This window comes from Balaenoptera borealis (genome assembly GCF_965194805.1).
Source record: "Balaenoptera borealis genome assembly, chromosome: 18".
Lineage (NCBI taxonomy): Eukaryota > Metazoa > Chordata > Mammalia > Artiodactyla > Balaenopteridae > Balaenoptera > Balaenoptera borealis.
In genome coordinates this window covers 57060074-57087017 of record NC_138877.1, presented here as the reverse complement: position 1 = coordinate 57087017, position 26944 = coordinate 57060074, and the positions used below count along the sequence as shown (strand labels likewise).

Sequence of the window (26944 nt, the reverse complement as noted above, 5' to 3'; positions counted from 1 at the left end):
CTAGGTAGAGGTACAGACCCTAAACTGAACGTGCAGGAACTTCTTCCATTGCCAAACTGCAGAAGAGCTGAGAGTCAGAGGAGCCTGCCTTGAGTAAGAAGGTGGCAAAAATAAAAGCTACCTGTTGAGATCAGAAAATGCCACTATAGCTGCTGGACTCAGAATCATATCTTCAGTGACCTGATTCACATCAACAAAACTGATGCCTTTTGCCTTCCCTCACCCCCTCCATGAGTCAGTTACAAATCGACTTCACATACCAATGAACCTCCTCCACAGAAAATAAATTATATCCAGATCGTAGCACGCTGGATGGGAGTTTAAAGGAATCCTGAGCAAACCAATCTAAATGAACTGCTTCATCTAGTCACTAAAGGAAAAAGAAAATAGAAAAAATTAAAAGAAAACGGCAGATTGAGTCTGGTTTACAAATGGTTCAGTCTGATTTGCCAGCACCACATCAAAGGGAGCTTCTCCATTGTCACAGCCCTGCTTAGTGACTGAAGAATGTGGAAGAAGGACATTCTCACAGTAGGCGGAAGGAAGAGTTCTATATTTTATTTTTTTATGCTTGAAGGGATAAATGACCTATTCCTGTAATGTATATGATGATCAGGCCTGCTGGCACACACTGGGAAAACGGGAAGCAAGAGATGTGACTTTTCCAAATGAGACACAAGTCTGCACATAGGCACAAACCATGTTAATGCTTTTTAAATGAGTGTTAGGATACTACATGAAAGGTATGTTCTTAGTGCTGCTACTGCAGTCACCACCATATATCTTGATATTCTCTCAGGAGTGATTATCTGCCTCTAAGTTCAAGAAATAATTTTAAAAATCCTTACACTTTTGGCTAAATATCATGTTCACCTTAGCATAATCTTTCAGATGTCAGCACACTGGGCGAAGAAGTGGTACAAAGCATTTACTAATAGTTAACATGGTGAATATTCACTATGGGCCAGACACTGTCCTAAATACTTCACATATTTTTAACTCGCTAATATGCATCTCATTCTGTTATTATCCTGAAGTGACCATCCGGGAGAGCAGGATGGACCTCCCACACAACCAAAATGTGGTTCAGATGTTGAGACTGTTGACATTACACACATATCATAAGGATATGAAAAGCTTTATTAAAACTGTAATTGAAGTCTCTGGGGAGAGCAGGGCAAGTCTCTCACGCAGATCCAAAGTAGCCTCAGAGAGTGAGGAAAGGAGACTGCCTCAGCGTTTTTATTAAAGCTAGGAGGTAGGGCTGAGGGTAAGAGTTCCCCTACATGGGCAGGGGCTGGCGTGGTTTGAGCCTTCCACTACTGCCAAAGGATGGAAAATATTGTCTTTCTTATCAGCTTGTGTCCATGTGCAGCACAAGGGAAAAGAGTTGAAAAATGTGCAGATAGGGCCAATTGTTGGTCAGGGCATCTAGTGTTAAATTTGGCCAGTTGTTTCCCTTGGGTCTTGTCTCTTATTAGATAAATCCTGGGTAAGGGAAGAAAAGCAGAAACACCCCCCTGAGCTTCCTCACAGGCCTGGTGTCACTGCTGGTCGTTAAGTGTATGAACTCCTATTGCGTTCACTCTGTGGATCCTCAGGGACTCCCGAGGTAACCAAGGAGTCTGGGAGAGAGTTACCCCTCCACACCGTGGGATCTGGCAAGGAACAAAGAAGAGGGTAGGCCAATCTCTTTCTGTAGGATGAATATACTACAGGATGAGGGCACAGGGTTGGCTCCATTTGGCAGTGCCAGATCTGTGAATCGCTGCTTCCGTGACCCACGGCATCATGAACAGTTCACAGCCTATGAGAGCCTTGATTTTCAGGACAGCCCAGAAACTGCCTTCTCTAATAGCAAATACTGTAGGGTAAGGAAGACAGAGTTTTTATTGTAATTGAGGGAGTAGGGCCAGCGTGAGGGTTCCCATGCATGTGCATGGGCTCGCATGGTTCGAATCTCCCACCAGCACCAAAGGACAGCACATCCAGGCTTTCTTATAAACTTGCCCAGATGTAAGGCACAAGGGGAAGAGTGACAGGAGAGGCTTAAAAGATGTCAACAAACATAAAAAAATGGGGTCAAAAAATGAAGTCAGACTCTTTTTTTTTTTTTTTTTAATTTTTATTTATTTATTTATTTATTTATGGCTGTGTTGGGTCTTCGTTTCTGTGCGAGGGCTTCCTCTAGTTGTGGCAAGTGGGGGCCACTCTTCATCGCGGGGCACGGGCCTCTCATTATCGCGGCCTCTCCTGTTGCGGAGCACAGGCTCCAGACGCGCAGGCTCAGTAATTGTGGCTCACGGGCCCAGCCGCTCCGCGGCATGTGGGATCTTCCCAGACCAGGGCTCGAACCCGTGTCCCCTGCACTGGCAGGCAGATTCTCAACCACTGCGCCACCAGGGAAGCCCTGGAGTCAGACTCTTTATTACATCATTCTATTTAACAAAGAATCAAGCAAGTAACAGAGAAGCTAATCACTTGTCCAAGATCATACAATTAGCAAGTAGAGGAGAGGAAATTCACTATGGTTCCAGAATCTACACGCTTACCCCTCCCTGTATTTCCTCTCTAACTCTCCTGACTCTGTATTAATTTCCTTGGGCTGCCATGACAAAGTGCCCCAAACTGAGTGGGCAGTTCCCGAGGCAGGAACGTAAGGGCTGAACTCAAAACCTCCAAAGAGAAAAATGAGAGCTCTTTAAGTCTTTCATGGATGAAGAGTCAAAACACCTCTAGCTGCTGAATATAAAACCCAGGAGGACTTCACTCAAGAGACAGAAATAAACCATCTCTGACCAAATTAATTCTAGTTTTGATTAAGGTAATCAGTAAAACAAGAGTTATTTAGTGTACTTAATCTCACTGTGTTATACATTTTCTGACTTGTGAAATGCAGATAATAAAACCAAATTTATATTTTTTTGTAAAAATTAAATGAGAATATATATGTATACATTTTAAAGTTCTTAGCACCACCCATAGTAAGAACTTAAGAAATGGGCTTTTTCGGCCAGAACCGCCATCTTCCAGTAATTCGCCAAAATGACCAACACAAAGGGAAAGAGGAGGGGCACCCGCTACATGTTCTCTAGGCCTTTTAGAAAACATGGAGTTGTTCCTTTGGCCACATACATGCGAATCTACAAGAAAGGTGATATTGTAGATATCAAGGGAATGGGCACTGTTCAAAAAGGAATGCCCCACAAATGTTACCATGGCAAAACTGGGAGAGTCTACAGTGTTACCCAGCATGCTGTTGGCATCATTGCAAACAAACAAGTTAAGGGCAAGATTCTTGCCAAGAGAATTAATGTGCGTATCGAGCATATTAAGCACTCTAAGAGCCAACATAGCTTCCTGAAACGGGTGAAGGAAAATGATCAGAGAAAGAAGGAAGCCAAAGAGAAAGGTACTTGGGTTCAACTGAAGCGCCAGCCTGCTCCACCCAGAGAAGCACACTTTGTGAGAACCAATGGAAAGGAGCCTGAACTGTTGGAGCCCATTCCCTATGAATTCATGGCATGATGGGTGTAAAGAAAATAAAAGACATGGATTGTATAAATGTTTCTCTTAATTGAATAGAAGTGTGTGACCCCCTTCCCCAAACAAGCATTTAAAACACATTTTAATTGTGTCTGAATTCAGTGGGTGACATCTTTTTACTTTTCAAATTTAGTAGTTTTTTCTTCCTGAAAGATGTGAGGTAGTTTGTTGTGCAGTATACTCCATTGGTTAATAAACTGCTAGATATTACTTATAAAATATTTGTACTGGTTTGAAAATAGTCTCTAAATTCCTATGAACAAAGGATTTAAAATGAATGAAAGTTATCTGTTGCATTATAGTTAAGCTCAGGAAATGATAACTCATAATTGCATCATAAATTAAGTAGTTGTGTTTTGAGGATCAGGAACTTAACTTTGAAGCCTACTATTTAAAAATACATGGTTTAAAGGCCAAAAAAAAAAAAAAAAAATGGAATGTTTATTACTAAACACACACACACACACACACACACACACACACAGAACCCAACCAGCTAAACTTTGAGTTACAGGGAGAAACAACTGTGTCTCTATTGATACTTATATCCCCAGAACAGCGATGTGCCTGGAAACTGATTGGTATTTAGTATATGTTCATGGAACAATTGGATAGATGCTTACAGTGGTAATGATTGTAGAAATTGTGGAAAGAAAAACAGATTCCCAGTAAGTCATGGGATTTTTAGCCTTTGTGAATAGAGGTACTTGGGCCTTGGTTAGTGTGTTTTAGTATACACTTCCCATAACAAGGACATATATGACATTTGTAGTTAAAGTCAAATTTAAGTAAATGTAAATATGAAGAATAAATGTTTTTCTCAAGTAAGGGCTCAGATGCAATAAAATGACATTAGAGACTGACCTAAGATAAGCAGACTGTGGTTTTCAGAGATAGGAAGACAAGAACATATATAATGCATCATTCACAATCAATTAAAAATAATGATTATTTCCATAAATTACACTCAATTGAGATCTTGGGCTTCCCTGGTGGCGCAGTGGTTGAGAGTCTGCCTTCCAATGCAGGGGACACGGGTTCGAGCCCTGGTCTGGGAGGATCCCACATGCCGCGGAGCAACTCGGCCCGTGAGCCACAATTACTGAGCCTGCGCATCTGGAGCCTGTGCTCCGCAGCAGGAGAGGCCGCGATAGTGAGAGGCCCGCGCACCGCGATGAAGAGTGGCCCCCGCTTGCCGCAACTGGAGAAAGCCCTAGCACAGAAACAAAGACCCAACACAGCCATAAATAAATAAATAAATAAATAAATAAATAAATAAATAAATAAATAAATAAATAAATAAAAATTAAAAAAAAAAAATTGAGATCTTTTTCCAATTCCGTGGACAGTAACAGAACAATAAATATTTACAGTTTGTTTTAAATTTTTAGAAAAATGCATAGTGTTTCCGTTTCACAGTATGTTCTGTCACCTACAACAATATTTTACTAATATACATAGTAAAGGACCTGGATGAAGGATCTCTCCTATTATTATTCTCTCTCAATTGGACAAATCCTGTTGGACTATGACTGTCAAGATTATGGTTTATAGAGTAAGGAAATTCAAACAGCTCCTTCAGGAGTACTTCAATAGTTCATAATTTATAGCAGTACTATTAGGTCACCTATAACAATGAGAAAATAGTACCAGAAGCAGATACTTCCTGAAGTTGTAAAGAAGCTTTAAGATGTATATCACTTCCTGGAATGGCATGTTTTATCAGGCATCAATTAGAAGACTTAGAATAGGCAGAAGCAGCCAAATATTAGGAAAATGGTGGAGGAAAAAATCAAACAAGGAAGCAGGTTTAAAGGTATCAGAAACAGAATATCTGTAAGGCTGGAGCAGCATAACTAAGTCATATCAGTCAATGCTTTGAGAATCAATGACTGCATATTAGAAAATGAAATGCCTTCATATTATCATCCTAGTACTACTTGCAGCTCCAGGAAATGATCTTTCCATCTGCTTTCATATGAACACCTGAGATAAAAATAACTTGCATGAAATGAATAAATAATTTTTAAAAACATCTACTACACCTTACATATACATTATAGTTTCCTAATTTTATTGATCGAATATAAATTTTTGTACTATAATCATTTCCTTTTTACTCTTGTATACATAAATATCATTATATAATACAGCAACCTTGTGACCAGACTTACATGAAGCGCATTTCACATATAGAGTGTCTGCATGTTAATTAACTCTGAGAGATCAGCACCTTACACACTAGCTTCACTTCATTTCATAAATAGGCTCTAACTCTGCAAGGAACATAAGTTTTCTCGTATATTTAAATCTGTCATGCTTAAAATTGAATCTAGAAATCTGGAACAGGAAAATAAGTAGGTTGATTTATGAAGGTATTTCACAGAGACCAGAATTTATCTATCTATCTATCTTTCTTTCTTTCTTTCTTTCTTCCTTCCTTCCTGTCTTTCTTTCTTTCTTTCTTTTTCTTTCTTTCTTCCTTTCTTTTTCTTTCTTTCTTTCTTTCTTTCTTTCTTTCTTTCTTTCTTTCTTCCTTCCTTCCTGTCTTTCTTTCTTTCTTTCTTTTTCTTTCTTTCTTCCTTTCTTTTTCTTTCTTTCTTTCTTTCTTTCTTTCTTTCTTCCTTCCTTCCTTCCTGTCTTTCTTTTTCTTTCTTTCTTCCTTTCTTTCTTTCTTTCTTTCTTTCTTTCTTTCTTTCTTTCTTTCTTTCTTCCTTCCTTCCTTCCTTCCTTCCTTCCTTCCTGTCTTTCTTCCTTCCTTCCTTCCTTCCTTCCTTCCTCTCTTTCTTTCTTTCTTTCTTTCTTTCTTTCTTTCTTTCTTTCTTTCTTTCTTTCTTTCTTTCTTTCTTTCTTTCTTTCCTCCTAATCCAAAAGGTGTTAAAGCTACCTATAATTAAAACCAAAACAATAAAAATTAAAAACAAAGCAGATTTATTTGGACAGTTTTAAAAAACTAGTTTGAAAGGATCAGAAAGTTATGTAGTGAAAATAATACTTAATTTAATTTACCATTATCCTATGACATTTGACATAAAATGAATAATCTAAACTATTATTGAAAATATTTCCACTTCCGCATAATTTAGTTAATATGATGGGACAGTCTATTTCAATTCTAGAATCTTATGATGCTCTGAGAATGCAGGAGGTCAAAGAATATCAGAGAATTGTGGCAGCAGTCTAATAATGACATGAACTGGTAAAGGCTGAGGAAAAGTCCCTAGAAATAAGAGGACAAAGAGTATACTTGAAGGCTGCAGAATTAAGAATTGAAAACTGGCTTGCTTTGCACCCTGATATTGAGCTTCATGCAGTTGATTTAAACATGTTTTTTAATATAAAATATTTTATTTTTATTATTTCCATGATTACATATTTCGAATACATAAAAATGGAAAATAATGAAACAAACATTTGTATACCAACAATCTGCCATAAGAAAATATTAGCATTATGTCATAAGTATTTAAGATTTAGTTTTAAATAAATAAAATTTTATGGATATATTTGAAGTTCCTCATGTGCCTATACCCTTTCTGATGTATCTCTCTTTTATTCCGGAAGTAACCACTATCACAATTTCAGATGTATCATTTTATTGTATGTTCTTTATAATTTAGCATCTTTGTTTCCATAAAAACTTTTTTCAAGTTTTATATTTAAATATAAAATATGGTTATGGATATATCATTTTGAAGGACTTTTCATTCAAATTTATGCTTTGAATTTATCCATATTAATATTAAATGTGCTCTAGCTAATTAATGTCCATTAGAATATTGTATGAAAGTACTGTAACTTATGCATTTTCTTGCAAATCAGCATTTGTTTCCTGTTTTTCACTATTAAAAATTGTGCAAAAACTATTTTTTCTCATTTCTCATTGTACACATGGGTGAGAGTTTCCCCAGAGCACATACTCTAGCTAACCTGATCCTTAAAATCTACTGATGGAAGAATTCTTGGATCTTCATGGAGTTTATCTCCATCCTCTGCTAAGCCAGGGTCTTACCTCTAACATGCTACACAAATATTGTTCATCCGTTCTGATTAGCAAAACGACAGTAATGTGAGGGACCAGTGCTCTCTTCTTCAGGATGTGCAGATGATCCAGGTCTTTATCACATCATGACATAGAGGGAAAGATTTAATAGCACCCTAGGTCAAGAGTGCACCTGTAAATTGCTATTTATTCCAAGAGAATGAGAATTATTTCTCAATTTCTTTTGCAATAGGGGTAGACACATATTTTTCAGTCAGTAGGCACATACCATGTACCTCAGACTTTTTTTATCAGCTACAGCAACGTTACCGCATTGGGCATAGGGTCTGCAATTATAGCTTATTATTTGTTTGAGCATAGAGCAATGCACTTCATCCTTCAGGATTGTTCTGGTTTTTGCAGGGTTCAAGACTGGCAAATTAAATGAAGATATCATGGATTCCACCACTCTTGCATCCTTTAGCATTTAAGGGTGGAATTAATTTCTGCCATTCCTTCAGGCAAGTTTTATTGTTTTGATTTAATATATTGATCGGGGGAGGGAATCCATTTCAGAAGCTTCCACTTAGCCATTCTCACTGTATTAGTTCTTAATCTACAGAATATCGAAACCATGGCATTGTATGAATTATCTGGTTTGTTTATTCTAATATGAATCCGGGGGCTGTGTTCTGTAGATCCAATATACCTACTCTGATGTGGCTGGGCATAGGGTTTCATTCATTACTTGTCTGCCACATAACTACACTCTATAATGATAAATATGCTTCCTAGGTCAGAAATCAATATGGGAATCTGCCACATACAAAATATTTCTAATTATGTTATATGATCTGAGGCTGGATAATTAATCACAGGGACAATTTGTAGTCTCACTACCACCAGTCCTCAAGACAGGACTTCATCTGTCGTCTAAACTTCACAAATCTCCCTTCTGATTAGTAGTCCACTTATTTCTAAAGATTAGTGTCAATTCAGAGTCAGCATCTAATAACCTCCAACAGTTTGTGCATTTCCTTTCTCTAGCGTATAGTCACCCACATATATGGCTGCAGGACAAATCTGTGGTGTGCAGCAGAGGGTGTGTTACAGAGCACTTCTTCAAAGTTCCTCTAATTATAATAATTATTTTTGTTATTATTTGCCAATTTATATGTGAGGCAACAACTTAGTAAGATTTTCCATTTCTAACATATCCCTTGACCCTGTGACCAATTAGCCCTGTTCACAGATGCCTGATGGCTTAAACTCATGTGTCTGTAACCACGGCTTATTTTGATAATTGCACTCATCTTTGCCTTCGATGATTAGCAGCTATCACCCTGCCTCAGCTACTCTGGAATCCCATTATTTCCACTGATCACAGGAAACAATTCATTGCATCATTGGTCCACATTATCTATGGCCTACAAAGTCAGTCACCACAGAGATAACTGTGCATCTTTTCAAGGAAGCTTGAAAGCCTTTATAAATATTCACTTTATTAAATTATCTCCAAATTCTTCAGTTTGAGTTTTTCACCTGTTTCCTTCTGAGAAACTTACCCCTGCTTATACAAATTGGTGAAAGCAAACACCTTTTCTGTGGGAGTTGTCTTAATTTAAAGGCTATCTTCAATACAATTTTTTATATTTCTACAATTGGGATAGGTTGTGATCTCTCTCACTACAGGCATGGAGGTAATGAAAGGTCACGATTTGGATCCTGAAGAGCATTGGCTTGTGGGGCAAGACCCCATGTGCAGTCCTTGGAAATTGTTATCCAGAGAAGGCTAGTTCCTTCAAAGAGTGAAGCAAAGTAGTTTCTCTGGCAAGGGAATTTCAGGTTTTGGGGGGCTTAAGTTTCACAATCTCATCTGATTCTTTCCAATAGTTCCCATTCCATGTCTCCAAGCAGCCCTCCTTCCTTGCCACTGCCTTATATTAGCATAACAGCCCTGATGGAACTGAGCATATTATTGATGTTACAATGCAGAAACCCTCAAGAGGCCCTAGGGTTGGTTCTTACTTTATCTGGCCTTTAAATACAGGAGATAAAGCAACCATCAAAGCTTTTTTAAATTTTACTTGTAAGTTGGATATTTGTAGTTATCAATTTCTTCTTTTCTCATGGACTATTTTTTGGTTACAGGATAACAGTGCCCTGTTCTACCCCATCAAGATGTTTACTCATTTACACCACAAATATATAAGCAACTGAACTCAGAATCTCTTTACTTTAAGGGCCAATTACTGGGCCCATTTCAATACCAATTCTTGAACTGGTAAGTTTCGCAGTATGAAACACACAGCAAACTCAAACTGAACCAGTACGAGAAAGTTTAAAAAAGAAAATACTTACAAAGGTTTGAGCAGGATTTAGAAGATCCATATAGGGATTCTGCAGTATCCTATGCACAGAAAGAGCAGGGCATCATTGCTTCCACGAGGACAAGGAAGGGAGCAGTTACTGGCACCTGGTTAGAGTAGCTGTATGAATGGGTTCACCCGATTGAAAGACATTGTTTGCCAAACTTGCATGGTAAACACAGTAAATTCATAGAACATCCTGAAAAGAGGAAGCAAGGGCATAAAATACCCTGAAATTTTTTATTCATAATTTATAGTATTTTTTAATTTAATAGATAATGTTACTCCACTTTTTCTTTGAACATCCTTGATATATATATTTTAGATTTTTAAAAATTGGTATTTTAAAGTGAATTTCTGGTCCAACCCTTGCTTTTCTTGTTTTCATAGAATTATGTGTTCCCCAGTGATCTAAAATTTTGGTTTGCAGGGTTATTTGAAGAGGAGTTTTTATTTTTATTTTATTATTTCTTTCTCTCTCTCTCTCTCTCTCCCGTGTCCATCTCTTCCTTTGTGAGGTTTTATTTGCCTGTTGAAATTGTTGTTGTTACCTCCATTTAGTAATCAACACTTCAGATTCAGAAAGAGGTCATATACTTGATATTTAGGTTTACTACTCCAACATGAGATTGATAAAATGCAGATCTACCCCCAGAGCAGCTGCAGGGTTTGGATTTTAAAATCTTGTGTCTGTGTCTTCCTTCTTCATTAGGCCTACAGCTCACCATAGCATATGATGATACTTGAAAAGAAGGGTGTGTGGCAGGAGTTTTCTCAGCTTCTTTTCATGATATAGGTTTTTGGGGGGGTCCCCATCAAACCCAGGCTTCAAGCAGTGGGCCTGGCTCCAGTGCTTTTTCTGCCCTGGAAGGCAAGCCACGGCCACCACTGCACAATCCCAGATCAGTGATCTGTTTGCTTCAAACATCATCTCTGCCTTTTGTGTGTGTGTGTGGGGGAGGTGTTTCTCCGGATATGTTCATTTTTCTATAGCTCAGTTGTCTTAGGGATTTTACTTCATTGTTTAATTAATGTCACGTGTTGAAGCAGAAGGGGTTTTTTACCAGAGCGTGAATTCACTGTACCATCTTGAATGTAAGTATCAACATACGTTTTATTGACGGGTTAAAATTCACACTTTTTTTCTTCAGAATATTGAAATAAAATTCAATGTTGTCAACATGCTCATATTACAACTTAATATTTATTAAATTTATTTACTATTTAGAAATTATTTTAAGATTGAATAACCTATGCATATGTATTAGCTTCCTATTTCTGCTATATCAGATGACCAAAGACACAGCAGTTTAAAATAATACAAACTTATTTTCTTACAAATCTTATGTCAGAAGTCCAAACTGGATCTCACTGATATAAAATCTATATGTGTCTATAAAATCTATAGGTGTCTATATGACTATTTCAGTAGGCTCTAGGGAAGAATTTGTTAACTTGTCTTTTTCAACATCTACAGGATACCTGCATTCCTTGGCTGTTGCCCCATCCTTCAATCTTCAGTACCAGCAAGATCAGGCTGAGTCATTTTCTCTAAGTTCTTTTTTCTGCCTTCTCTCTGATTCTGACTATTCTGCCTCTTTCCAAATTTAAGAACCCTTGTGATTACACTGAGTCCATTGGGATAATCCAGGATAATCCTATTTTAAAAATCAGCAGATTAGCAAATTTAATTCCATCTGCAACCTTAATCCCCCTCTGCCATGTGATACAACATTGTCAGAAATTCTGTAGATTAGGACATGAATATATTTGGGATGCCATTATTTTGCCTACCACACAAACTCTGTGTGGTAAGAACTAACTAGTTTAAAAAAAAAAAAAAAAAAAAAAACTAACTGGTTAGAAATATTTTTATAGGAAAAGCTAAGGGGCATCAATATGAAATCTGCATTTGGTATAACAATTTTTTTAACTGGAAAATTCTTACATAGAAATGAAAAACAACAGGATAGTTTTAAGCAAGTTACTCATAGCCTTCATATCAGGCAATCCTTTTTATATTTTTCCAGAGAGTAGAAATGCTCTCTGTCAAAGAAACCATACTTTCTTGTCCTGGGATAGCACTTTCGCCAACAATTTCTCAGAAAGCTACTGCTTGTAAACCTAAACCACAGAGGAGCACGATAATCTCATCAACTGCAGCAGTAACTTGTAGAATCACAAAACTGCTGCAACAAATCACAGTTTTTCACAGAGAAATCTCCCTATTATGTTGATTTGTACAATATGTAATTTAAAAACAAAGGAACAAGGATCCATTCATTTATTCATTCATTCATTCATTCAACAAAATGGTTTTCAGCACTTATTGCTTGCCTAAATTACACTGCTATTTACTTGTGGATATAGTGACAGACAACAAAGATTTTCCATCTGACTATGATATCAATTTTGTTTTAACCTACAGAGAATAAGTAACCACATACACATGCTAAAATCTATATATTGTGCTTGCATTGTTTTTTGTTTGTTTGGTTGGGGGGTTTTTTGGTGGTGGTATTGGTTTTGGTTTGTCCAAACTTGCCTATATCCATTGCTAGTAAATACTGTTGGATTGACTTTCTGATTGTATTATGGTTTGTTTAACCATTTTTGTCTCAGTACTTTGTGGAAAAATTGACCCTATTTTTTTTTTTTTTAGTTATGTAGTTATATGATTGAGCTTTTATTCTATTTAGTTGAATAAACAGAATAAATATGAGTGTACGTATGTGAATGTGATAAGGATGGGAAACTTGGTATTATCAGCTGGGATATTTAACTGATTTCTCATTCCACAAGCTACAACAAACAGCCCTAGGCACCATGGCAAAATAGAAGTTACAAAGGACCACATATACCCCCTATTCACCTATATTTGGGTGACCATCACAACACATGAGCTTCTGCATGGAACTTTGGCAAATTTGAAATCAGGCCTAAAGAAAGAGGACACAAAAAATGAAGACAATTGGAGAAAAGAGTTTTGACTATTAAGATAGATATTGCAGTTTGGTAGCATTAAGTGGAAATGGGAAAATTCATCTTGATATACTTGATATAAATAGTATTATTCTCCTGAGTTGCATCAGTTCTACATATGTGTAAACACCTTTGCAGAATGTGTTACTTTTAAAATATGTTTTTCTTTATTTTCTATATCAATTATGATGATTTTAACCATAATTCTCAGTTTATTTCCCAAGAAGATTGCAAACTAAGACTAACTTACAATTCCAAAGAGTTGTGGATTTAAATATAGGATTTCAAAACACAGCATTTTATAAGATTCTGTTTCCTTTTGCTCTAAGTTATTTTATATTTCTTTTTTAATTTTTAAAATTGCCTTTTCCCACCCCTTCTCATTTGTGTATTTCAAAACTATTTTGACTATTCCAGATACTGTTTGTTTTGGCAGAAGCTGGAAAAGCTAAGCAGCTTCACTCTTAATAGAGACCTAGATCAGCCACAGGTAGTATAAAGAGAGTCCCTCAAAACTAGAGCAGTGAGGACAATTTGAGAACTGAAGGAGAAATTAACATATGTGCAGATAAGGCACTGCTGGGAGAATGCTGGGACTGGGACTAAAAATGTGACTCTTCTTTTTGAAAACATTAATGAATACTAGCCTGCTTATGATTTATCAATATAATTTTTTCTGAAATAATTATACTCTTAATTTTATTCAAACAGAATTCCTTCTATTTCCTTCATTCATAAATATTTTTACCAGAGATAACTGTACTCAAAGATGACATATTTAGCTTCTAGATGTCGCTCATTCTCACTAATTAACCCAAATACACCTAGCTTAAATTTTTTGGTTGTTAAAACTCAATGTTTCAATGGAAGCTAGCTATTAAAGTCTTTTTTTTTTCCCTCTATTTTCTCAAAAAAATAAAATAAGATCAACTTATCTTCAAAGTGAACACATTTTTACATTGTAAATAAATTTGGGGAAAAAAGCATGATTTGCAAAATACTGTCAAGTAAAATCAGCATTTCCAAGTAAAAATGATCAGACCAGATACTACAGGGTCAAACCAGATACTACAAATAAGGTCACACCCAATAACTTATTTATCAGAAATTGACAGTGCTTCCTACATCAGCTAGACTTATTTTTTTAATAATATAAATGGTTTCTCTTGTTCTCATGACATAGACATTAAAAAAATTAAGTAGGTGGTAAGCTTCTGGTTTATTTGCAATAAAAAACAAAAATATTCTGTTAGTGTCCATTTTTTTGTGAAATAAACCACATTAAACCTGATGATTTTATGGATAAACCCAGATATGAATAGAATATGCACTCCTAGAAAAACATACATCATTTTGTTTTAAATGTTGTTAAATTGTTGAATTTATATGTTTTTCTTAAAAGAGGTAACACAGTTTTCTCATGATTCTAAACTATCTTGGTTACTATAACTCTATATTAAATGAATTAACAGTGGATAAACACAAAATTGTCACAACAACTTTGGAGAGGATCTAAAAGAAATCTGACTTTTATCTAGGTGGGGCTTGGAAGGATGCCAAAACAAGCTACATTTTGACTTCAAAGTAATCATTCATTTTTACCAACCCAATGCCAGTCAGACGTCATTGGAGAAAATAACATTTTGCTGTTACTGATTTATAACCTACTTTCTATTTTCAATTTTGTGAAAAATACTTGTCCACTCTGAGGAAAGGAAGAAAAAATGTCTTCTTCACATTGAATTCTCCTTGAATCATTGTTTGAAAACTCTTTATGACTTTTTATTAGTATTTACTTCAGAACCTGCGATGCCTTTTAACTCTTGATAAAATAAACTGGCAATTCCTTACAGTTGCTTTAAGAAAATCAAATTTGTGAAAAATACAAGAAATCTCATGATAAGGGATATAACGAACAATCCAGAAAACTACATCTTCATTTTTCTCCATATCAACTGAAGGTCTATTCTTTAGGATAAATTTTTAAAATCTCAATACAAAGTTTTGCTGCCTTGATCAATGTCTGATTTGATAATCGTGTATTAAGCTGAAAACGTTTCCTGTACAACATGAGGAACAAGTGTGGGAGAATACTAGATTGAATCAAATTAATCACTTTGGATTATTTTCAGAGAAAATATAGCATAAAAAAGACATATAAGGGCTTCCCTGGTGGCGCAGTGGTTGAGAATCTGCCTGCTAATGCATGGGACTCGGGTTTGAGCCCTGGTCTGGGAAGATCCCACATGCCGCGGAGCAACTAGGCCTGTGAGCCACAACTACTGAGCCTGCGCATCTGGAGCCTGTGCTCCGCAACAAAAGAGGCCACGGTAGTGAGAGGCCCGCGCACAGCAATGAAGAGTGGCCCCCGCTTGTCGCAACTAGAGAAAGTCCTCTCACAGAAACGAAGACCCAACACAGCCAAAAATAAATAAATTAATTAAATTAAAGAAAAAAAAAAAAGACATATATGACCAATTGAACCTTTCATCTTTTGCACTGTTTTAACCTTTCAAAAACATCAAAAGCATACTCAAGATGACTTCCTCTGACCTTTCAGTAGCCTGAGTTGATGAAATACACGCTATATTATCTGTATGTCACATATATAGAAAAATATAAATTATCACTAGGCTAGTGAAATTAAGAGTGTAAAAGGTAGAACACATTTTATTTAACAAATAAAACATCTTTTGCATACCTTAATACTTTTAATTATATGCAGGATTTTATTAGCTGTCCAGAAAACACTGCCATACAATTTTTTTTAACAATCATACCATTACTATTTAAAAGTAATAATCAAAAGAATATAACTACTCATTAAATATCATGGTCCTTCACAAAGTTTTTACTCTGGTTTACAATTTAATTTTTCAGGTAACTGATAATCACAATTGCATTTACAAAGAATAAGTCAGACAGAGAAAGACAAATATCATATGATATCGCTTATATGCAGAATCTAAAAAAATGATACAAATGAACTTATTTCCAAAACAGAAACAAACTCACAGACTTAGAGAATGAACTTATGGTTACTAAGGGGGGATGGTGGGGGAGGGATAGATTGGGAGTTTGGGATTGACATGTACACACTACTATATTTAAAATAGATAACCAATAAGGACCTATTGTATAGCACAGGGAATGCTGCTCAATATTCTGTAATAACCTATATGGGAAAAGAATTTGAAAAAGAGTAGGTACATGTATATGTATAACTGAATCACTCTGCTGTACACCTGAAACCAACATAACATTGTTAATCAACTATGCTCCAATATAAAATACAAATTAAAAACAAAACAAAAAAAGACATCCTCTGGCATTGGGTAGAGTGGCAACCCAGGTTGTAATTCAGTTCTACAAAGGATGACCTCACGCACATAGTTTATGACCTCATGCACATAGTTGTGGATGAAGCATCCCCACTGCAAAAGGGATTCTCTCAAATGCTCTTACCACTTGGAAATGAGAAGGAGTCTCTAGAGTCAGGTAAAGAAGTTCTGATCTATCACTTCCTCTTGCCTGCACAGCAAATTTAACTTCTTAAGTAACAGGTTTCCATTCTGGCCTCTCCTTTTACCTTTTCAAAACGTATGTTTATCAAATGCTCGCACAGCATTTATGATGGTCTGGACAGTATCTTAAGTATTTTTAAAATATTAATTTAATTATACACCTAAGAATCCTGTGAAGTAGGTAATATTTTATTCTTATTTTACAGAAAAGAAAACTACATTATTGGGAAGTTATGAAGGTCACATATGTAGTAAATAGCAGAGTTGGAATTCCAGAATCCTCTATTTTAACCCCTATATTTACATCTCTCAGATTAAATTATATTTCTCTTAAGGTAAAAACAAAATGAATTGTCATGGGCTTCAGAGCCCAGAGTGATCCTGTCAAGACCGTCTTCATCTCACACAGTACCCTCCATTAATTTCTACATTTGGTGGGTCTTTTGTTTTCTCAAATCTCTCACATTCCATCCCAACCCGCGTAGATGAGCATACTCTTCCTTCGTTCCATTGCATTCTTCTCAAAGCCATTTTAAATTGATTATTTCTATTCCTCTCTCTTTCAAATCTAGGATTAAAAATCACTTCCAAAGAATAGCCTTTCTGAATATAAATGCAAAAATTCTCAACAAAACTTAGCAAACTGAATTCAACAATATATAAAAAGGTTTCATAAACCATGATCAAGTGGGGTTTATTCCAGGGATGCAAGGATAGTTCAATATTCACAAATCAATCAATGTGATACACCACATTAACAAAAGGAAGGATAAAAATCATACGATCATCTCAATAGATGCATCTGACAAAATTCAACATCTGTTCATGACAAAAACTCTCATCAAAGTTGGTATATAGGAACATATTTCCCCATAATAAAGGCCATTTATGACAAATCCACAGCTAACATCAACTCATGAAAAGCTGAAAGCCTTTCTCTAAAAACAGGAACAAGACACGGATGCCCAAACTTGCCAATTCTCTTTAACATAGTATTGGAAGTCGAAGCCACAGCACTCAGACAAGGAAAAGAAATAAAAGGCATCCAAATTGGAAAAGAAGTAAAACTGTCACTATTTGCAGATGACATGATACAGCTTAAAAAATAATAAGAGAATAGCCTTTCAAGAAATGCTCTGATCCTTACCCTAATTAAGATTTTGTCTGTGCATCTGTATGTATAGTTTCCATAACTTAATAGTGCAAACTTAAATTGTAATGATGTCTTTACTAACATGATTGGTGTATATTTACATTGAAGGGCCTTCTAACAGAATGCAATTTTATGAAAGGAACAATTATTTTTCTAATTACTAATATATCTCAATATACATGACACATTATAGCACTTAATAAATATGTAATAGTGGCAAAATGTTGAATATTTTGCCACTATACATCAGTTTTTTAGAGTACAAATATACATTTAATAATTTATTCAATAAAAGGAAAATGTTACACTGATTTCATTTAATTTCTTATGTAACACTACAATTCCAAACTATTTTTCTAAAATATTTTTCAAAGTCTTGTGACCATTTGTACAATCCATTAATATCAATTTAAAAATCCTATAAAAATGTTCTTGTCTTTTTTTTTTTGGCCTACATTAGAGGCCCTATATGATTGATTAGAGTTTTATCTGACTTTAAAGAAAATAAAACAGATATCCATAAGAAAATTTTTAATGTGTTTAAAGCATTCTTGCTTCTGAATATTTGGTACAGTATATGTTCAGAAAACTTTTAGGAAACAGCACTGATCCTTTAGAAATACAAAAGTATATAAACATATGAAATGATACTTAGAAATATTCAATGTATGACTTTTCTGACTTGTTAGATTTGTCAGCTAGAGTTAATCTCATACCCTTCAAATTGTAGAATCTGCCAGTCTTATCCCCAAATCTGTTTTCCCCCTTTTCCATAGTACAGCATTTATTGTGCACATAACCTATTCAGAATACACAACATGTGCCTCTTGTCTTTTTGTTTTGTAGTAAGCAATGTCCATATTCTGGCAAAGGATGTTAAGTGGAATTAATGTGTACAATTTCCTGGTTGTTTCCTTAGTAGGTAGGACTCTGCTTTTTCTCTTTTTGCCTTCCCGCTGGCTGCTATAAAAACAAGGTGGTCAGCCGTTTTGTACTATGTGAATGTGAGACATTCCATAGAGATTGTGAAGCCACATCCAGAGGGAGCTGGACTCCAGATGACTTCATGAAGCTGACTGTCTCACTAGCTCATACTTTTATGTGTCAGAGAATTTATTTTCCTTTTTTTAAATTTCTCAGGTTGGGTCTCTATCACACTCAGCTGATATCATATCCTAATTTACCCATTTCCAATTACAACATTTGGAATTTAACAATAAAATTACAGCTATACATTTTATTACATATTTCCCTTGAAGAAATTAAGATCGCTCCAAGCTTGGCTTTACTGAAATCTTTGTATGTCTATAATGGATCACTAGAGTACTAAAGTTGTTCTTTTGCTCATGTAAACTTTTCTCAGAATTTTCTTAATGTGCTCTATTAAACATTCTATGTTTTAATAGTCTTGGTGTTTCCTAATTCATCAACTCAATTCAGTAGGTCAATAAAATTTCTACTCTAGCCAATAAATTTCACTCATTCTTTTTTTTAAAAGTTAATTAATTAATTAATTAATTTACTTTTGGCTGTGTTGGGTCTTCGTTGCTGCGCGCAGGCTTTTCTGTAGCTGTGGCGAGTGGGGGCTACTCTTCGTTGTGGTGCGCAGGCTTCTCATTGCAGTGGCTTCTCTTGTTGCGGAGCATGGGCTCTAGGCACGTGGGCTTCAGTATTTGTGGCACACAGGCTCAGTATTTGTGGATCGCGGGCTCTAGAGTGTAGGCTCAGTAGTTGTGGCGCATGGGCTTAGTTGCTCCACGGCATGTGGGATCTTCCCGGACCAGGGCTCGAACCCATGTCCCCTGCATTGGCAGGCGGATTCCTAACCACTGCGCCACTAGGGAAGCCCCAAATTTCACTCATTCTTTAATTCCACTAATTAAATTTGGAAAATGTACTATGAAAATTCCTCTTTTGTTACAGGATGAAAATCTTGAATGTGCTGCAGCAGACAGAGGAGTCTGATCTGTGTGCATTTAGTTTCACCTTCACTGCAAACATGGTTTAATATGTCACTTAATATCTTATATCTCAAAAAAAAATTTTTTTTTAACGAAACAAAGTAATGCAAGGATTTCTTGGTATAACTTCCTGAGAAGAAGATGGTGTTCTCCTAGTTATTTTGAAAAGTGTAAAATGCAATAAAATAGTATTTTGATTTTTATACTGGTAAGGGTGATATATAATTCTCCAAAATTTATAAATCAGAAATAAAGATTTATTCTAGGTGTTGAATTGCAAAATAATGTATAACAAGAGGAGAAATATTCAAAGATAATTTTCCAAGACTAACTTCTATCCAAAAAAAAATATTCCATTGAACATGTTATATTAAAAATAAGTGTATCAAAAAGAAATTAATATAAAACATATAGAAAAGAGTCACCATTTGTGGTAGAGATTTAAAGATAGTAAAGGATAGAAAAAATTACTGTTGGTGGATCAGCAAAACTGCTAACAAAGGAATGTAGTAGGATTGCTGTGATCTTCAAAGCATAGATATCAAGACAAATCCAAGATTTTTATGGCAGTAGTTTGCCAGAGATCATTTCAAATGAATCAATTTTTAGCATCTCAACTTTTCCATATGTATTTTGTTGTAAAAGAAATCTGAGTGTTGCCTTTTTCAATTCTTATTTCCCAACATCTTTTTCACAACCATCCTTCTTTTTCTACAAAAACCAAAACAAAAGAAAAACAAGCAAAAAACACAACATACTCATTATCAAACTTAATGTGATGCATTTCTGGAGACTTCTAGGACACAAAAAAACCAATTTGTTTCTAAATAAGATTCCCATTAAAGAAATATTGAGGGGGATAGTAATTGATTTCATAAAAATGACAAAATCACACAAGACTATGCATTAGCTAGTGGATAGCTAATATTATAATCAGAATTCAGAAGTAATGTGCTTGTCATTCAGGCTCGTATTAAAATTTCTATTTGAACTGAAAAATGAAGTAAGCTACTTTCTGACAGAAAGTAAGTATGATTTAAATGATTCATTTGATTATGGAGGCTGTCCTTGCCAATTAGTTTATACGGTGGACATTTTCTGTACATTGAACAAAATAAATATGCTGCTCTAAATTTTTAATTAAAATGCATTTAATGCTTATATATAATATACAATATGCCAGAAATTACATCTTTGCAATTTTATAAATGTAGAAAAATTTTAGTCATCAACTTAAAGATGTGTGAGAGATTTTCTGGTTATTCACAATTCTACTGGGGAGTATAAAAGTAAAAATTCATGAAGGCTGTCAACAGAAAAAAGTTCATAACCTAAAAGTTGGGAGTTATGTTTTATTACGTAGCCTTATTGAGGACTATAGACTGGGAAGGGAGCCTTAGAGAGCTCTGAGGGACTGTTCCCAAGAGGTAAGGGGGGAGCCAGGAGATATAGAAGTTTTTGCAAAAAAGCCCAGATAGTTGAACATCAAAAGATTACTGCTAGTCACAAAACAAACAAACAAAAACCCAGACATCTCAAGTTAATGATTTTAGTGCTTTTCTATATATGAGAAGAAGCAAGAGTCTGGGCTTATTGAAATTATTACTTTGCTATGCACCTTAACTTAACTATCCAGGGCCAGTATCCTATCTTTCTCCATCCTTAATTCCCTCAGGGTGCACCTTAGGGGGCGGCTGCAGTGGCTGACGGCTAGATGGTGGCAACTTACTGAAATGGCAGGTGACATTCTTTGACCTTTTACCATTTTGATGTCGCTGCTGATGAATTAATAGTAGCACCTGTTTGTCATGCATTATGATTTACTCCAACAGAACTCAGCTGCTTGAATGTAAGCAGGGAAAAAACAGAAGAGTGTGTTCACCCATGTTTCTATTTTTATCACAGAGGACAATGAAATGAGGAGCAGGTGAGATCAGGGTATTGTGAGTGACTAAAATAATTAACCATTGCACATACATTAGCTAGAAAGAAGGATAAGATAAAATTTGGGATCAGGGGATCTATTTCTGATGTTATTACATAATGTTCATGGTAAGGAGAGAGGGAAGTAATTGAAGAGCTGATTTTAACTTTTAAAAGCCTATTTGTATTGGGGGTTCTCTGGGAAGAGGTGGATTTGCTAAGAACATGGTTAATTCATATAGTGGTATGATCATTTAATATCACTTGGCAATTCATTGCCTGCAATAGTCATTAAGACACAGAATCCTCTTAATCATCTTTTAGTTACAGGCCTGGGGAAGTTTTAAACAGCTCATGGTCTTTCAGAGTAGGAGTTTAACTTCCTAGGATAAATCTTGTCCTAGGTAATCCAATCTACTGCGACAAAATTATAGCTGTTTTTGAAAATCATATGCCCTATGGGTGCTAAAATGTTAAGTTGATAAATGGAATCAGTCTTAGACCTCACCTCACTATTAAAATATAACAAAGATCATCCACCTGCTGGATAAGAGTAGAATCATATGGAAATCTAAAGTCCTGGTGGTCCCAGTTGAGGAAAGAGCAAATGGATATAGCTTTTTGATCCAAAGGAACACTACAGAAAGCAGATCTGCATTTGCAAAATATGTAGTTCTAGGTCTGAGTATAAAACTATAAGGAAGAAATACAGATTCTAAAATGGCTCCCTTAAGTGGTCCCTTATAAAGAACTCTTACAATTCAATAATACTAAATATGTATAACCTCATTAAAAACGGGCAAATGAATAGTTTTGCACATAAGTAATTATATGAAAGGCAAAGACATAAAAAGATGTTCATGATTATTAATCATTAGGAGAACGCAAACTGTGCCACAATGAAATGACATTTCACACACAGTTAGATGGATAAAATAAAAAGGACAAACCATACAAGTGTTATTGAGAGTGTGGAGAAAAGGCAATGCTCGTGCACTATTACTGGAGATGTAGAAGGCTTCAACCACTTTGGAAAACAGTTTTTCAGTTCCTCAAAATGGTAAAGATAGTGTTACCATAAGACTCAGCAAATTCACTCTTTTAAGTGTAAACCCAAGAGAAATTAAAACATATGTCTACATAAATAATTGTACACAATATTCATAGCAAAATTTTATTAATAGACTAAAAGTGGAAGTAACACCAAACTGGTGAATGTATAAACACACTGTGGTTGCCCATACAATGAAATATTATTCAGCAAAAAGAAATGAACTACTGATACATGCTACAACACAAATGAATCTTGAAAACATACTATGTGAGAGCAAATAGTAACAAAAGACTGCACTTTATATGATTCCATTTTTATGAAATGTCCAAAATATGCAACTCTATTGAGATAGAAAGTAGATTAGTAGGGGCTTCCCTGGTGGCGCAGTGGTTGAGAATCTGCCTGTCAATGCAGGGGACACGGGTTCGAGCCCTGGTCTGGGAAGATCCCACATGCCACGGAGCAGCTGGGCCCGTGAGCCACAATCACTGAGCCTGCGCGTCTGGAGCCTGTGCTCCGCAACAAGAGAGGCCGCGATAGTGAGAGGCCCGCGCACCGCGATGAAGAGTGGCCCCCGCTTGCCACAACCAGAGAAAGCCCTCGCACAGAAACGAAGACCCAACACAGCCATAAATAAATAAATAAATAAATAAAAACACACATTTAAAAAAAAAGAAAGTAGATTAGTGTTTGCCTAAAGGCTGGGAGAGTCAGTGGTGGGGTGGAGGGAGGGAGGAGAAAAGGAATGTGAGCTACTGCATATGAAGTTTTTGGAGGGCTGATGAAAATATTCTAGACTTATGTTGTAGTGATGGTTTTACAATTCTGTGAATTTAATTAAAAAATGTACACTTTCATTTCAAATAATGAAGACCATTATCTGAAAAAAATAAACAGATATTTAATATTTGAAAGTTTGCTCCTTTTCAATTCTAAGGGACCCTTCAAGCAATAAAGTTTGTTTCTATGAAATTTCTCAAGTTGGCCATTATAATTTTAAATTGTCAACAGTGAACTTATGCTATTTAAATGATAAGTATACAAATATGGGTTAAAGTAGAAATACATATATAAACTAGTAGTTGGTCCGAGAAGAGGCACAGACTAAAATTTAGACTGAAATAGGCACATTTAAACCGTCGCTAAAAGTTGTCTTGAGACCCTCATCTTAATTGTATTTTCAACTGTTCACCCAACTAATCTTCACTTTGTGTCAGAAAGCATTGTTGAAGAGAGATCTTTCTCAGATTCAGATATTCACAGACAAAACAAAACATGACTATGGAAAGTCTATAAATTTTTGCTAAGTGACCTGAGGTAGCTGGACTGAGGAATGCTGGTATAAGATTTTTCATTCACCAGATGTGGCTTGAGGAGTGGGTTTATTGGAGTTTGTCTGTCTTCTTTCCTATGTAGTTTCCTTTTATAGAGAAATAATAAAAAGTACAAGGGCAGAGAGAAACAATAAGAGTGCCCTTTACATAAAGGAGTTTTCTCATCTGATTTGATAATCAAAGGATTTTTTAAAGGTCTTTTTTTTTTTTAACTCAATCTTGTTTTTATAAATGTTTGTTTGTTTAAACCCAAGGACATAAAACTTACTCAGCATCTGAAGAGATCTGCTACAAAAAGAATTGAAACTTGGACCCAACAAAAGTAATTAACTATAATCATAATGTTGTGAGAGGCACTCAAGCCAGATGCCCAAGGGCTTGCAAAGAGAAGTGCTGTTTCCCTGTTAAAGATCTTGGGCTTTAAGGATAAAGACAGCTTGATTGGTTCTCTGTGGGCCTCCAAGATTGCTAAATCATGGCTTTCAAAAAATAATACTTAAACAGCTTGATAAGTTTTGAACAGTTTTAGAGTTAATCATGTGATACTATGTATGGAAAAGTTGAACATCTTGATGCTTATTTATTTAAATAAGGTTTGGGAAGTTCCTGAAATGAGTAATAAAATGAGCAATCTTTATCTACCTGGACAAGAGTTACAAGAATAGTAAAGTCATAAATCATGTTGATGAAGATAGCAGGATGGCACATGTAAGAACAGCTAGAGAGTAAATCATAGTAATGGTAGAGGTAGGCTGGGTGAAGTACCTAGTTTCAGTTTAAATGATGAAAAGAGAGAAAAGAGTTTGGAAAACTGAAGGTTAAAATACAAAAACACAGACTATAATAAATATACGTGTATTTCTGAGAAGCACCATCAAGTAATGTAGAAACAAAATCTACTGAGAAAAATTCTATCAAAACATTCCACTAAATTATAGAATCCTTGAGGCCAGAGGTTTTTTTGTTAACCTTGATAACTCACTGCATTTAGCTCATACATACATACACACATATTATAAACACATTTGAATAAACAAATCTTAGTTTACTTCATGGGAATGTGAGATGCACTTGGTGACAGAGTAGACTGCAGGAGCAGAGGTTAACTACAGATTGTCCATGTAAATCATCATGAGGTGAGTTCCATAAAAACTTATTGATTGACTGGATGACATAAAAGCTGCAAGACAAACTTCAAATGCCCATTTTAGAAAATGTCTTAGAATGCATTTTGGATTCTTCTCAGGTTTTCTGTTTACAAAATAAGAACAATAAATTCTTCACCTTATGGTATTGAAACCCTAGTTGTATTATTATTTATAAATTCTTCAAAATCAAATTGTAATTTATAGGTAAACTATTTTGCTGTAAAAAATTAGTAAACAGAAGCCTAAATTAAATAGAGCTTGGAGACCAGAGGGGAAGCTCTCAGGCCCTCTGACAACAGCCAGTCCCAACAGGAGGAAGAAAGACTCCTCTTCTTTTCTGGCAAGGACTCAGCCAATGAAAAGCCATGGACTCTCTGTTTACTATGGCCCTCACAACTTCTTTTTTCCTCCCTATAAAAGCATTCTCCTTCTCTTGTCCCGCAGGGACTTGCTCTTCACTCATCGTGGTTGCAGACCCCAAATTTCAGTAATCTGCTGATCCTGAATAAATCCATCTTTGCTGGACAAATATCTGGCAGTATATTTGTTTCAGATCAATAGCGCTATCCTTGAGACTGGATGTATGACAAAGCTAAATGGCGCTATAACTGGTATATAAAAATCCCATCAAAACAGGTCTGAAAAAACTACCAAATTTTTACTTTGGAAATCCACAACCAATAATTCTCCAAATCTCTCTCATTGTTGGATTATCCTGTCTTTTCCTTTCACTTGTCCTTTCACATATGTGTAGAACTAATTTGATTCACATTGCCAATGGATTAAGCTGAGATAATGCTGTCAAAAATATGGAAAAGAGTGAGGTAAAGAGATATTGCATAAACAAAGCATTCAAAGCAGAGCTGTAAATATGTGACAGCTGTCTCAGCAGAGCAGTGACACATCAGTGAGAGATCAAGAACTGTCTTGCAGGCAGAAGTTAGAAAAACAACAACAAAAAGGAAATCTAGGTCCTTAGAAATGGGGGGGGGTATAATAATAAATCTGGGGAATAGGCATTTGAAGCTAATGAAATGTCATAGTCACATTAAAACTGCAGAGAAAAGCACTGTATAATACAAGTCACTCTAAAACATACAGTGACATTATATATGAAACAAAAAAATATGTTTAAATTATCTCTTCTTGAGCAAAGTTGTTCCATTATCTCTAATACAGCAAAGTCTAAAATGTATTTTCTGCTTCATTGCAATCCACTGCAAATGGCCCAGATCAACATTCTGAAATTTTAAGTAGATTCTTCAGCCTTCTAATAGGATTTAGCTGCATGACTTCAGTCTCCAAATTTCTGCCTCAGTGAACAATAGCTCAGAGTTAAAATATTAAATAGACTAAGTATTAAACACATAGTTTCTCCAAGGACATATATTACAACACAAAGTGCTTTGGGGAAGAAAAAAAGAAGAGAGATTGCCTGCTGGGTCATCAATTTCAGTATTCTGACCTCTCCAGAGCAAAGTGTTTATTTAAATAGCTTAGCTCATTGTTTATTTTATAAAAATAATACTTTGGCAGATTGATCTTCTGATGTTCATGGAATAATATGTAAAAAGAGATTCCTTTCTTCCTCCATTTATTCAATATATACTGTATCTGCAGCTTTAAGATGCTGTCAGACATACATACCTTGAAAAGGCCAGAAAATTAAACCATAGTCTCAAAATACAGGTGCTGGATCTGCTGGAGATGTACATAGTACCTGGCCATGGAGAAGCCAAGGATTTTGGCATCAGGGAGACTTAGCTCAAACATCTGTAAAAGTATTTAAACTTTTTGAATCTCACTGATCTTATCTGTTGAATGGTGTTAAGAATTCATACAACCTTTTTGTGGAATTTAATTCTAGATAATGTGAAAAATCGAATAAAGTGATTGGGATAGATTGGGAGGTCAGTAATGTTCATCCTCATCATTGACCTTATTATGTAGGTCAGAGAATGAGGAAGT

At 35.6% G+C, this 26944-nt stretch overlaps 1 pseudogene across 1 annotated transcript; it reads left to right on the top strand.

Moving 5' to 3' along the window:
• The first annotated feature begins 2986 nt into the window (after positions 1-2986).
• On the top strand, positions 2987-23150 carry LOC309615491 (large ribosomal subunit protein eL21 pseudogene; annotated as a pseudogene). Its single transcript has one exon. The product of its transcript is annotated as a large ribosomal subunit protein eL21 pseudogene (transcript).
• Positions 23151-26944: the final 3794 nt, after the last annotated feature.